We start from the raw sequence: 14,559 nt of genomic DNA, 5'->3' as shown, positions 1-14,559 counted from the left end.
TTCATGACGGCAGAATATATGTGTGGCTTTTCAATTTTGCATTTGGGGTTTTTTCAATGACTTTCTTGCTGATTCAGCTCCTTTGATTCAGTTTATGAGGTAAATTTTCCACCCAGAGATAGTCTCGTCCAAATTGAATTTCTAAACCCACATTCGAGCCATGAAGTGATAAAAAGGCCAGTAAATTTGTATTTTGGGTGATTGTAGGTGAAATTGTTCTTTCTCTAAAGTTTCGTGGAACTTAGTGGTCTCTGACACGTAAATAAAGTGTGCTAACTTTAAATTGATGCACAGAATAATAATACTAGTCTTATCGTGTCTGTGAAAATTGATATATCTTTATCAATCACTCTTGACTGAAATTCTCATTGTCTGCTAAATAAATGAGGCTAACTTTAAGAGCTCATCAAGTCACGAGTTTCCCTCTTCATTTGCCCCTTCATGGATTTTTCACTTGAGGCCTTTTTCCTATGCTCACCTTCGCTCCTCATTTCCTGTCCCACATAATACCACCACGATGAGTGCCTTCGTGCTTGTGTTATTCTCCACTTAAATGGCTCTTCCTAGGCGCAGAAATTGGAGGATTAGGTGGGGTGTGTGCTGGGGAAAAGCACAAAAGTTCAATACACGACAGACAGTGCGAGTGGATATGCAAATTAATTGCCATTCACAGTGAATTTTCCATATGAGGCTTTTCCTCCCATTTCCACCGAAACCCATTAAATGGCCTTGTCTTGTGAGTCCTCAGTTATTTCACTGGCGAGGCTTTTATGGTGGCATCATTAAACTTCCAAAACGACCACTTTTGGACTGTGTGCTCAATGATAAGTTGCCAAATAAATCCTGCACGCACTCTCACTTCATGTAGGAATTTTAATAACTTCACCCTGGCCCGCACAATGATGTGAACCCAGAAAATCAATATAGAGAGTGAGATGGAATTGTCACATAAATGCAGGAAGCAACTTTGTCGGCTCGAGGCACTTTTATTGCTCACACAATCTCAACAGAATGAGATCTCAACTCCATCATGTTCAGGGACAAAAATAGATTTGGAGTCTACGAGTCTATCGAGCATAGATTGATTGTAATGAGTGATGGCGTGGGTGGACGACCTATCCATTGATATTTCCTCTGCACGAAAGACTCAATCACAAGGCGGGGAGGGATTCAATTGAAATATATAGAGCAGAAGAAATTTGTGAAAAACTGAACTCTTCACCCCTGAACTTTTCGCCCAAAACATCTTCGCCGCGAATCAGAGATAACAACTTTCTGCTTGTAGCTCCTTTTATGTGTGTATTTCTGGTGTGTCGAGAATGCGAGAAATAAATGAACCATCACTCTCGTCTAACTTTAATCTTACCACAATGCGAATTGAACCGGAGACATTTCGAAAGAGAACCTCAAAGAATACAGGGAGGTTTCGGATGCGGGTTAATTTCGCCGGGATAATCACAAAGTGGAAGAGAGAACGAACAGCATCAGATGAATTCTTAGGGCGTGGGTGTACATCCTTGATCCCGAACGATTACTCGTTCGCTGGCTCAGGTAAATTAAATACGTGTTTGGAAACTCATTAAGTGCATCTAGAGGTATTCCATTTGAAAAGGAATGGGGTCACTTTTATTATTCTGCACGTTAGAAATTCAATTCCACAGTGCAAAATACTTTGCGAGAAAATGCACTGACTACAGAGGTAAGTGGAACATGTTGGCCACCTGGAATAGATGCCAATTCATGGAGAATTCTCATATATGCAGTAAACATTCCTTATATCTCTGGCTGTCGTGTCACCGCAGAAATTACATAACTTCCAGGTGCTGAAAAGTTGTTTCAGCGAGCCTGATGGTTAAAACACTCTCCAAATATATTCTCTCTCTTATACAATTTAATTGCTATATCATTGGAAAAAAGAAATATCACTGGATATAAAGAGTTCTTAGATGTGGAACTCAAACTAACGAATTATTGCTAAAGAAGCTTTTTGTCTGTTCACGAGGATTCACAAATTGCACCTCTCAAAGCACCTGCATAAAGTTTTCAATTGCATAAACAGAAGCATTTGCGTTACGATGAATATCCATGTGAATTTCACCCAGAAACTTTTCTACTGGGGATTATCACACTCGTCGTTGCATGAGAACGTGAATAAAATTTATGCAATGTTGGTTGCTTGCAATTTTTTTTCCTCGAGGCATTTGAGCAAAAGACGAGTGAAAAAGTGAATAAGGTGCAAGTGAGGTGAGTTGATGAAAAGAAATTTCTATTGCATTTTTTTCAAGCTATAGCTACATATATAGTGAAATTTCATTAATTACATGTCTGAAAATCCTTCTGAAGCTGTGATAGAAGCTCATGATTTACAAAAAAAAATCCCATTCCAGAGAAAATGCAAATTTGCAATCAGGAGTGTTTCTCAAGCGCAGGTGGAAGGAGTTTGAAATTAATTTACATTTAGATAGCACTTGAACGAAAAGATGCTTCATGTTGCTTGTGAAGAGATTCATAATCGTTTATTTATTTCTCTATTTTCCTGCATAAAGTTAAGTGGCTTCTATATACGGTTTAACCTCTTTCGCAATATTCCGGATTATAAAATATTCACAGACAGATGTGTGGGAGGTGTTGTGACATGAAATCTTCCCTTTGGACCCTCCCAAATATTGTGTTCGATTTTTCCTTGAGTGTTAAAAGGATGCGAAATTGAGGCCTGACAGTTTTATTCGGGGAGAATTGTTGGAGTGAAATTGTATGCGACAGAGTGGTCGGAACAAGTGGAGGGATATAAATAAATATGCCAACTGATGCAGTCACATTTGGCAAAGAAGGCAAGCAACGGAGTGAGCCCATATTTGAGTGGATTGTATGCTGGGCGTACTGAAAATGTGAGAGGTCCTTAAGAGCTGTAAATATGTGGGAGAGGAGCGGAGTGAACAAATAGAGAGCCTCTCACCGTCGCTTTTTCGGGGCGGTATAAAAGTTTTACGTCTCAAAAACGACATTGAGATGAAAGTTTCATGAGGTTGTTTTGAAAAGTGCCACCCCAATGAGGAAGTTCGCGACACACGCTTCAGCACCGTAACCTCGCCTCGGTGGAAGTGGGACTGATTGATGTTTTAATCTGACGGCGAAACCACATGATTTAATTCCCATCTTCGAGCATCTCCGAGACACGCCAAGTGTGTCACAGAGGCTTTCGGATAATGTATGTTCGCCACTTTTCTAATTACATCACACCAAATTAATCATGCAGGGATTTACTCGAATAAATTACTTAAGCCACACTTCTCACCCACTCCGTGCTTTGCAGCATCGCGGTGCTGAAGTGATTTTCAGACATTCACGTCGTTTTTCTTCTCACAGAGATTCCATTTTATATATATTTAAACTACAATTGCAGTTAAATTTGAAGAATAAATCCAGGAATCTAAATACGTTTGTGTTCGTTGGAAAATTGTTTGTGGTTTCAGCGACCTTTTCAATTTGCCCTCGGCATAAACATGAGTATGCTTTGACCTCTTCATGTCTGTGAAATTTTCTATTTCTGCAGCACCTCAGGCCAGCCAGTTTCATGGCATGAGCCTGGAAATTGCGTCTTTGCCTATTTGACTAAAAATAAATTCACATTTATCAAATTACTCACAAACAAAATACCCGAAATGGCAGAAGAAGAGAAAATGCTGGAGATTGTTATCTCGATGGTGGTGAAAGTTCGTGTGGCAAATGTTGGGGTGTTTGAGGCTGAAAAAGACCTAAAGATAATTATCTCAAGGGTTGCGATAACAGGAAATTCGATATAATCTACGAAACCTTCAATTAAGGACAATTTATATATGAGAGGAACATTGAAACTGAAAGCCATTTATACTTATGGGAGGCACTTTTCTGTTTGCCTATCTAATGATCCCTAAAACGGACCGACGAAAAGGGCTTCGGTGAGCCACAAACAAAGAGACCACTTTCCCATTGAGACAACGTGTGGTAAAGTCACAATTTTGCACAATGAGCCTTAACCTGCAGGCAGTGAGATTAGGGAGGGTCGTATCCGGTGAGAGAGACTGTGATGTCTTAAATGAAATAACCACCCAAATAAATATTTCAATGCAAATTGCTTTGAACAGTCTAATAATGTTTTATCATATCTATTTTCGGTGAAAACCACAAAATTTCAACTGTCCGACAATTTCTTGTTGACGCCATTGAATTTAAATGGAATCTGATGGGAATATATTAATTCGCTGAGGAGATTAAAGAAACCATTAAATACTTTGCGTATCGGTAAGTACGTTTGTCTATTATGCCAAATCATTCTGCAACAATATACAGTATCATCGTCTCTTTGTGGGAAGATATGAACTTAGCCTTTTTTGGATTTCTTAAGAGCGTCTTTAAGCCATTCTCAGCACGTACCATAGAGTAATAGTATTGAATAGAAGACCATCTGTATTCTGAAATTCTGGATTTTACCAGAGCAATATCAATTCAATATAATATTATTTGCATATCAGAGATTATTTGAATATTTAAAAGCTGTGACACGACTTAATTCAATTTCTTCAGTCATATTAAGGGGTTTCTCACTCGGGAAATACAAAACGGATCTCTCCTTTGGCCAGGAAATTTTAAAAAGGCAGGCAAAACATTCCCATAAATTTCATTCTGTCAAACATGAGAAATTGGCGAGGAAATTGGTAAATTTAACATGTTGCGCTGCTGCGTTTAGTATGACATTCGGACGATCGTGTCCTTCTACATCCAATTGATTTTATCCACCCAGGTGAGTATGAGAAATTTTTGATGTCATGGGTAGCAAATATCTCGGGGGAAATTGAAATTTACAGCATATGCGAAGGGAATATTGTATGTGTCCTCATGAAAAAGTCATATTTCATCGTTGAGGGAATTTCTCTGACATTACATCAACTTTTGCAATGAAAAAGAAGCAAATTTGAATGCCCTCCAACACTCCAAGTAGAATAAAAATGTGTCCGAGAGAAAAGAGATGTGAAGAAATGAAGAAGAACAAAATATACACTTACACAATATGCAATAAAAATGTGGGTTGATGTCAATATTTACAATTAAAGACACTTTTGTTGAATTTGAAGAAGTGTCTTGCGCAAATACACTGAGGCGAATCAACGCCTGTGGACAGATCTTAATTGACAATTCCCTGAGTTTATTTGAAATGCCAGAGACACACATCTTCAGCAGATTAGCTTTGTATGTCAACAAATTAATAGGTTGGAATTAAGTTAATTCCAGCTCATTTCACATCAATTTGATACAAATCCATGGACTGAATGAAATTTCTGAGCAAAAAATCAAATTTTATCATAATCATAACGAAAATTTATTGTATTTTTTTTAATCTCTTCTAGATTCCATTAAATTCTTCCACCTAATGATTACAGCAAAAATAACCATTCACTGAAAAATGTCGCGTCAATATTTTAAGCTGCCAAACTGTCGCGGAAAGCAAACCACATGCATTTATTCACACAAATTGTGAAATTCAATCTTCAGAGGATGTATGGAAAAAAGCAACTAAATCCTCTTGATGCGGAAAAATTGCAATTTTCTCAGACGAGAATCCCCATGCAATGAAGCCGATGATGGATTCTCTGTGAGTGATTGAAAGCTGAAGGGTTCGCTGTGGTTAATAAATAGATCTGTATTGAAATTGAGGATTGGTGATATAGATTGAGAAGTAGATTGTTTGCTATTGTGCTAAGTTGAGTAATTAAATTATTTCTAATTAACCATTATTCAAACGAACCATAATCTCTGCAGGAGAGAAGTGTTATTGGATTAGTGAGAATTTCATATATCAATCACACAAGATACAATTTGTATAGCGGCTACCCAACATCATGTAGCACATAATTTGATTCGTCTCATAGAGTGTTCGAGTTAAGTTTTCATCAAGTCAAGTGTCCGCAGAGAGAGATTAATACTCGACGCCTTGCAATAAGCTCTTCTTTGAGATAAACGCATGCGTTAACAATACATGATGAGTATTATGGCATTCAATTCAACTACATTATCATTAGGATTACAGATAAATGGTGATTTTCTGCTGAAATGCGCAATTATATTGAGCTAAACAATATTAGCTGTTATATAATTTCGAAATAAAATATATTTTGACTGTTTTTCTAGGGATTGTTTTGTGAAAATAACAAACTTGGGACTGAAATTTAGCCACTCAAGCGCCATTTATATCTATAAATTCACATTTATGAATTGATCCAATGTGAATTCTAGAAATTCTCAATAAACAAAATAGGACTTCCATTTGGTTCAATTCAAACTTCCTGGCACGAGAAACTTTCATAGGTGAGGCACTCAAGTTGTACAAGCATGATCATTTAGAATGTATTCTGAGGTCAATTTGCTGATGAGAAACTTGAGGGCGCTTCGTGGAATTTCTCGAAGGCGACTTGCATTAATTTCCACAATGTTTGCCACTGAAACTTTGGAGTTTCCTATTTGGTTAGTTGTAAGCATCACTTTTAGTGAATCATGAATGCATTTCGTGTTCTTCTATATTAGGCAATTTCCAGTGAAAAGGATTCATTAGAGCTCTCAATGTTTGCAACAAATGTAATATGATCAGCAGATGTTACATGTTTCTGCAAAAGTTAGAGTGAAATCTCACAATAAATAGATTTATTAGTTATTCTCTATAAGTTTTCTGCTTAACATCATCTATTCTGTTCATCATTGAATTACAAATTCCACGCAAACCCTCATGATAAAGCTTCTATTCAAAGTGTTTTCTCACAGAGTTCTCTCCATTGGAATATGTGCATGTATTTTTATCAGATCTGCAAAAAGCTTAAAATTCACTTACAACGCCTTCCCTCGTCTCATCCATATATTTTATTCAATTCCTTATCATGCTGCATACTGAATAATCATGATGTAATTCTCTGAAGCTCTATCTTCCACATACATAAGTACAATTCACCATGGGTGAAATTTAATTTGCCAAGCTCATGCGTTTTCGGATGAATATTTCACTAGGCAGAAAGGGGAAGTTCCTTGCTAGGCTGAAGCCTGAAGCGGAAGCACATAGTGTGTACTTTTTAAAGCACACATCTCCTTTAAATGGACGAATTTAATAATTGAGCATCACTCATCTGAATTATATTTTTTTTTGCGGCTCAAACACGAATTGCAAGTAATTCTTCATCACACCTATACTTTCACATATACAAATTCGTTATATTGTTTCTACCCTTCAGCCGACAATTGTTGTGGTAACTGAAAATAACCCGCTATTTAATATTTGATTCCACAGAAACGGCACGAGGCACATTTAACATGCAAATATTTCAGAGGAAGAGACCACAGTCAAAGTTCTGGCGTGAGCTTTAATGAAACCGTGATTATTTGCCTTTCTGGGATGGTTGTAAAAGCGGAAAAATAGACAAGGTGGTTTAAATGAAATATAAAGGCGCAAAATAAACGGTGAATCTTTCGCTGGGATACCAATTACATGTACAAATATACACTTCAACTTGTTCACCGTGTAATTGGGGTTGGTTGTAAAGTGAATTAGGAAAAATGGGCGTGAAAGAATAAAGATAAGTTGGACATCTTCCACGTGTTTAATCAACTCTCTTTGTAGAATAAATAAAAATTGCCGTGATAAATGACGGTGGTTATTAAGAGTGTCAGGTGCATGTTTGCGGAAAAGGACTCCTTTCAGGTTAATTAAAATTCCTGTGAGGATGTGAAAATAGACGAGCATCGAGTCCAGAGGAGGAAATGAGAGATTCCTCAATTTCACTCCAAAACTGAATGTGACTGTCTTGTCAATGGAATCAATTAAAATCTCTCAACTGCTTGTCACCGACTTGTGTTTGAATTTGAAATGTTTCGGAGTGATAGTGAGGCAACTTATTATTCTGATCACAAACAATTCCCATCCAACAGTATTACTTCCAGTCTGCTGACTCAAAATGCTTCAGAGACGCACATTCAAAAAGTATTTTTGTGTCACCTTCAATGCTTTTCACATGTCCAAACATTTTCTATATCCACCCTTAAGGTTGAAATATCAGAAAGAATCGGCTTTAATAAATGTCCAGAAGAATTTGATTGACTATGGAATTTTCATCATAAAAATTTAAATACTGGACAATGGTTTAAAGTGAGATCTCAAGCAATTGATTATAATTCATACCACTTGATCATTAAAACACAGTCAGATTATATCCATTAATCTAAGTGATAAAAGCCAATTATTACAGTGTTTTATTTACAAGAGCAGACTGTGAAAATCTCTTGGATCTCCTGTCAATTTGAATTGGCAAATCAATTTGAGAAGACTCAATAGCAGACAGCAAATCGTCTTATTGTTGAGTAATTACCACACTTGCCACAATTCAATCAATATATATATAGTGAATTGAGAAATCTCTTCCAATTAACATGCCCCAAAATCAATCCTCAGACTGAGCTTTGAACTCTGTTCTGGATATGTATTTGAGAAACTATGCAACCTTCTTTGAAACCACATCCAATAATTCAATCAAGTGCAGCTTCACATAACATCAATTGGAACAATGACTTCCGCTATAGACAGTATTATAATTGCCTTTCGTTTCACTTGGTGATCCACGTGATTCCGATGAATATATGTTGAAAATCGGTGATGCAACTGGGAAGACGAGGGAATCTCACTGCGGGTGGTTTGGTCACCTCAAATTCACCTGTGGAGTTCCTGAATACAGTGAATGAGAAGGCATCATTGATGATTTTGGCGGGGAATTGCTTGCGAAATTGCACGCGATTCTCTCTAACGCGTGGAGGGGAAGCGATTCTGCGCGTTGGAAAACTTCGAAAAGTGGCTCAATTCGATGAAAACGAAGGATGCCCGCCAAATACTGGCCACCAACGTCTTCAGTACTCAACAAATATTTCTGCCGACAGTTGGGCAATGCCTCGCAACGGATACTAAACCATAGAGACAGAGAGAGCTCAGAATTTGATAGACAGTTTTTTTGAGAAGTGCTATCTTGTTCAGTGTTGGACTGCGATAATAAACAGTGATTCTCGTGATACTCTAAACTAAAGTATAGTGAGAGCGTTTGTGAGGAATCTCGATGGCCTAAAAATAAATTTCAAACTAAATTTCTATAAGATCTCACTGTCTGGCCACCTCGGAGATTGTCGAGGATAGTATTTCAGAGGAGTGACAATTTTGTGGAAAAAATATCCGGCCGTGTAAGACTATTTGTGTTCCTCAATTCAATCCCATTAACATGCACTCTCACTACCTTGCTTTCGACCGGATATTTAATTTCTTACGTTCTTATGAACTTCGCTTAATATACTTATGCTTGGCGGAGTCTGAAGTGGACTCTTCGCACTTCCGGTTGATGTTGATCACATCAATGGATCAATTAGTGTTCTGAAATTGTCCACATTCCTCCACAAGATGACAATGCCTTCCGCCCAATTTGCCCACATTACCGTGCATTTTCCGCAATTTTTCCGTGCTCCGTGTAGAAAATAAATCACCTCACCACACATCACTCAGCGATAACAGAAGAGAAACATACGCGATATCAATTATTAATTAGAATTGTGCGGCTGAAAAATTTGCGACAGGTTTGCTCTCTCCAATGCACACACTTCAATGGATTATGTTGTGTACCGTCCGATTAGCCAAACAACATAGCCAGTTAATTGGATCCCAAAGTGCGACACACATTTTCCCCACGGCTAATCTCGGCCCCAAAAACAGGTGGAATTACACCTGGAAAATTGTCAAGCTATGCGAGGAGATATGATGAAAATTTAAAGGTGTATGGCCTTGCTTTTAATGTGTGTCCTTCCCAGGATCCTCATCATGGCCACGCATGAATGGATGCGTTCGGCTATTTAAACCAACCACCCATTCTCTCAGACAACCGGGATGTATTCTATTAAATTTGCAGGTGTCGATCCCTCAAAGGGGTGGCCGTAAATAAAAATGCCCTGGGTGGAAACTTTAAGGGAGCCCACATTGCGTACGCTCGTCAAATTGCTACTTCAGCAATGCTCTGGGGTTCTTCCGCAAAAAATACCTCACACGGTACAAATTTAAGCTCAACTTTTCCACACCAAAACATTTCCCTGGGCGAGCACGAAAAATCACTCGAATTGTTTTCGTGCTCTCCAGGGTCTCATAAATCTTCACATATGACGATCAATTGGCTGTTTTTTTCTATCCGGATGATAATGCTGTTTCTTCGTCTTTAACACCAATGCAAATAAACAAACTGGGCGTTTATAATACATTATGAAAATTAAATTTTGCCGCAGTAAATTTTGCGTAAGGTTGAAAATATTATTAATACCCGTTTCATGTTACTTTCCACTTCGATAAGAGCAGTTAGTAAGGTATATTGAGAATGGATTACGTTTCACAAAAAAGAACGTTGAAACATGATTCCTTATTTTGATTATAGAAAGGAAGGAATCTTGTCTATCTCAGAAAGAGATTCAAAAAATATTTAATTTGCCTCATTTGCAGCTATCTCAAATTTTATTCGATATCAAAAAAAGATCTTTGTAATTTTCTTCCATTTCCAATGCAAGCTCAAAACCAAAGCTATGTACTGTTTTAATCACTAAGCCATAAACATAAAATCTCCAGTGGTAATGGCATGAAATGTATGTGACATGTTCACCCTTTTTCATTAAATATTTACCTCTTGAGTCTCGACAAACCACAAAATACTGTGAATTTATTGCTCATGTCGCCCCAAATCGCATTAAAATTTTAATATGCTAGCAAGTAGGTAAAAAGTTGAAATTGATATTAGTTCGGGGTGATTAAGCTTCAAAAAGCTACTCGCAGTTCACTCAACTGTTAATGGAGAGCTTTATTTGTATGCAGAGAATTAGTGTAACATATAATAAATATGCAAGCATAAATCCCTGAAGCTTAAAAAGATTAATAGTAATTAATTTTATCGAAATTGCATAATAATTCATTTGGTCAATTCGCGGAAAATTATGGGTTTTCATAAGGGGTTTTCCAAATTTTAGCGGTATTTTCGAAACATCAATTTATGTAATAAAGGTGAGAATTGTAAACTATGGTGATAAACCCTCTCGGTTGAAGCCGTATCGTATCGTCAAATAACTCACTGACACATTACATGAGTGGGAAGCAACGGGTTGAGTGATAAAAGTGTGAAATATTCACATTATTCATTTCACAGACGGGTTTTGCCTTCGGTATTTTGTGTAAAGCACGCAGAACAATTGCCATAAACAAGAAAGTCGTGTGTTCTAATTTTACCGTAGTGCTTCGCCTTTTTTTCGCCGAGGGAGAAGGCAATTTGAGGCGAAATTCGGCGGATTGCTGTGGAGTGAGGAGAGGCATTTTGCCACCCCGGTACATTTTGGGATTTTATCTATTTATTTATCTTCATTGATTATATCGTTGTTTCACTTGCAATCTATATGTAAACATTGAATTCCCCTGCGAAGCTTTACGAGTGCGCCCCAAAGACAAATAAACGCTATTTTGGGTGAAGTTTAGTGCTTCAACAAGCAATCAGTGCGAACGGCAACAGCTCCGTTGAAAGACTTGAACATCACGCTGAACACTTTTTGGACTGCTTTCCCAGTGACAGGGAAGAGGAGCAAAATTTCGTCCAGTCAAGCATCCCTCAGATGATCTTCATGATTATTCAACAGAATTAGCATGTAAATTCAATTTATTATTCTTTCAACTGAATGGTTAATCAGTGACAGAAACAGTGGAAAATGTCCATGAAAAACAAAACCAGAGCGATGAAAGATTGATTTGCACCACATGTGATTGGAATTTAATGGAAAATCGAGTGGGAAAATTTGAATTATTGTTGAGTCGACGCACTGTTTATTTATCCTCGAGTCAATTCCAAATTAATTGTTATCCGAAATTTGATTTATTTTTTCACTCGTTCGCCCCCGCGCGAAATAAATCGCTCGGACGATGAATTTTCACACATTTCCCGCAGTGGGAAAATTTATAAGAACCTCTGAGATTCTCTGCTTCGAGTCAGTTATTAATTTCCGGCCATAAGAATTTCATTAAACACGCCCCATCTCGGCTCCACGGGAAATTGGATAAGATTTTTATGGCACGAGTGGTTGCCTGAGACAAGAGGGGCATTTTTCTACAATGTCCAAAGTGCCTTTTTCAACACGTTCTTTAAATAGAGCGTCTTCCAATGCCAGAAGTGCTCTTGAAATTCAAAACTATTTCGATTCCCTGTGTTTAGGCCTAATAAACATGGATTTGCTATTGAAACAACATAATTTGAGATAAAAAAGTTGCGTGAATTGAATTTTCTTTCAACACACTTTTTCAACTAGCAATCAAATATTTAACCATTTAATTATAGAAGTTATCTGGTGATTGTTTCTTCGCGTTACACTTCTTATCTTACGCCTGATGACAGGAGGCGCTCGATTTATAAAATGTAGACAGAAAATCTCTCTATACTTCTATAACAGTTGGAAAGGAAACAACTTTCGTAGATCCTAGATATGAATTTCAATGGCTTAACCTCATGAAACGCTAAATGGCATAGAGCTTTTTCCCATAAGAATTCAAAAAGTCAGGTGCAAATTGGAATTGTGTGCCTCGTGTTGGTATAATGTTAACCACAATGTTCATTAATTTCAACCATTTCCTGCAACTCTATGCCAAGGACAAATGTCCTGCGAGAAGAAACTCATTAAACGACCGTACTTGGTCGGGACACCATTTTTCATTCACACAAATTACAATTTTATTGCGTGCTGCTCATATTTTTCTGTAACATTCTCTTTGTTCTTTGCACGCTGTTTTCTTCCGCCTAAAGAAATCCAACCCCAAGAGGAAATTGCTCAACCGGCAGTGTGAGGTGGATTAGTGAGAGAGAGGGAGAAGGGGAAAGTGAGCAAATTGTGCGATAATTTGTTGTGTAGCCCAAACTTTCTTTCAAGTTCAACGCAAAGAGCAGAATAATCGATGAATTTTGTGTGTTTGTAGTGATAAATAAGTGGTAAAAGAGCACGGAAGTGCGTAAGAAGGTGAGCAAGACGTCATCGTGGCTGTAAATCAACTGGCGAGGGTGTTGAAATGCATGGCAAACCACTGTGATCCAATGCCGAGATATTCGCCCGAAGAAGACGGTTGAGTGTGTGAGAATGCGAGGGAAGCCTTAACGGGCAGCAGAGAGGATCACGTTCCGTCGGGAAGGAAATTGATTAGCTGTCGGAGAGTGTCTCCTTATCATCTTGGGGCTCCGCAGGGCGAGAAACAGGACACCAAAATGGGTTACATCCACTCAACGGCGGACTATCTCAATATCACGGGATTGTACGAATACGACTCATCTTACTACGACCGTGGCAATGACTCCTACTACGAGTACACGAACTTAACCAGTGTTCCTCCGTCGCATGGAAATTATACGTGAGTAATTCCTTCTTTATCTCTTATCTCCACATTATGACGCTTTCGGTCCTAAAAGAGAAAAATTACATTAGCTTCATAGGGATCCAGGCTTCTTATCTGATTTAAATACGAAGCTTTGATGAAGTTTACTTTAATATTTGGAAACTAGTGGAATTTTAAGTGAATTATCTTGGTATTTTAATTGAATCCATTTGGATTGTATTGAAAATGGCTCACATTCAAGAAATATTATTGTATTGTATATTAAAAATTTTACGTGTTCATAAACTTTTTAAACATTTCCATTACAACTAACCATAATTTAGATGTTGTACTGTTTCGGTTGGAAAAGCTATAAGACTAATTTTATATACTTTTCTTTTTGTAATCATGCTGAGACCGAAAATTTTCCTTTTATCACCTCTTTTATTATCGCTTCAACTAGTGTGTATATTACAAACGTAAATGGGTAAAACTGTGGGTCAATTTCCCGTTGAGCCCATAAAGAAAACGACAATCAACCCTTTTGCCCACTTCTCTAGTGTACTTGACCTCAACTTTGGCTGAATTGTGGAAGCAACATAGCAAATATATCACGCAATAAAAAGCATTTGCCTCCCTTTCAGACAATCACATTTTCGTGACAAAAAAAGACGGAGTGGTGAAATAGCTTCGAAACCGCACAAAAACGAGAGATGTGGAAAATGTGATGAAGTTTATCTGATTCTTGTGTGCAAATATTGTGAAGCTTTTGTGCAAAATTTGGTGTCCCTCCAAAAAAAAAAACAGAAAGATGAAATCAACAAAAAGCACCTCGAAAAGTTCCTCCATCAGGAACTTTTCAATCCTGAAAACTAACTCACTGTACTCACAGAATAAATGGCGTGAAGTGCATAAACAGTGAAAATTTTAACAAACCCATGTAATATGTTCCAAATTGTGTGCACAGAATGTTAAATGAAGAGATTTGTTCGACGCACGTAAACACTTCAATCACGCCATCGAAACTCCATTTAGAGATGCTCCGTGACGAAAATGCGAGGCTTTTCCACTAATAACGTAATTGTTCGGCCATTGAAATGGAAAGTATGTAATTAAGAGTCGGAAATTAACTTGGG

This window comes from Phlebotomus argentipes, unplaced genomic scaffold, assembly GCF_947086385.1.
Source record: "Phlebotomus argentipes unplaced genomic scaffold, Phlebotomus argentipes genome assembly contig_47, whole genome shotgun sequence".
NCBI classification, from domain to species: domain Eukaryota; kingdom Metazoa; phylum Arthropoda; class Insecta; order Diptera; family Psychodidae; genus Phlebotomus; species Phlebotomus argentipes.
Note: the sequence above shows the minus strand (reverse complement) of the source record.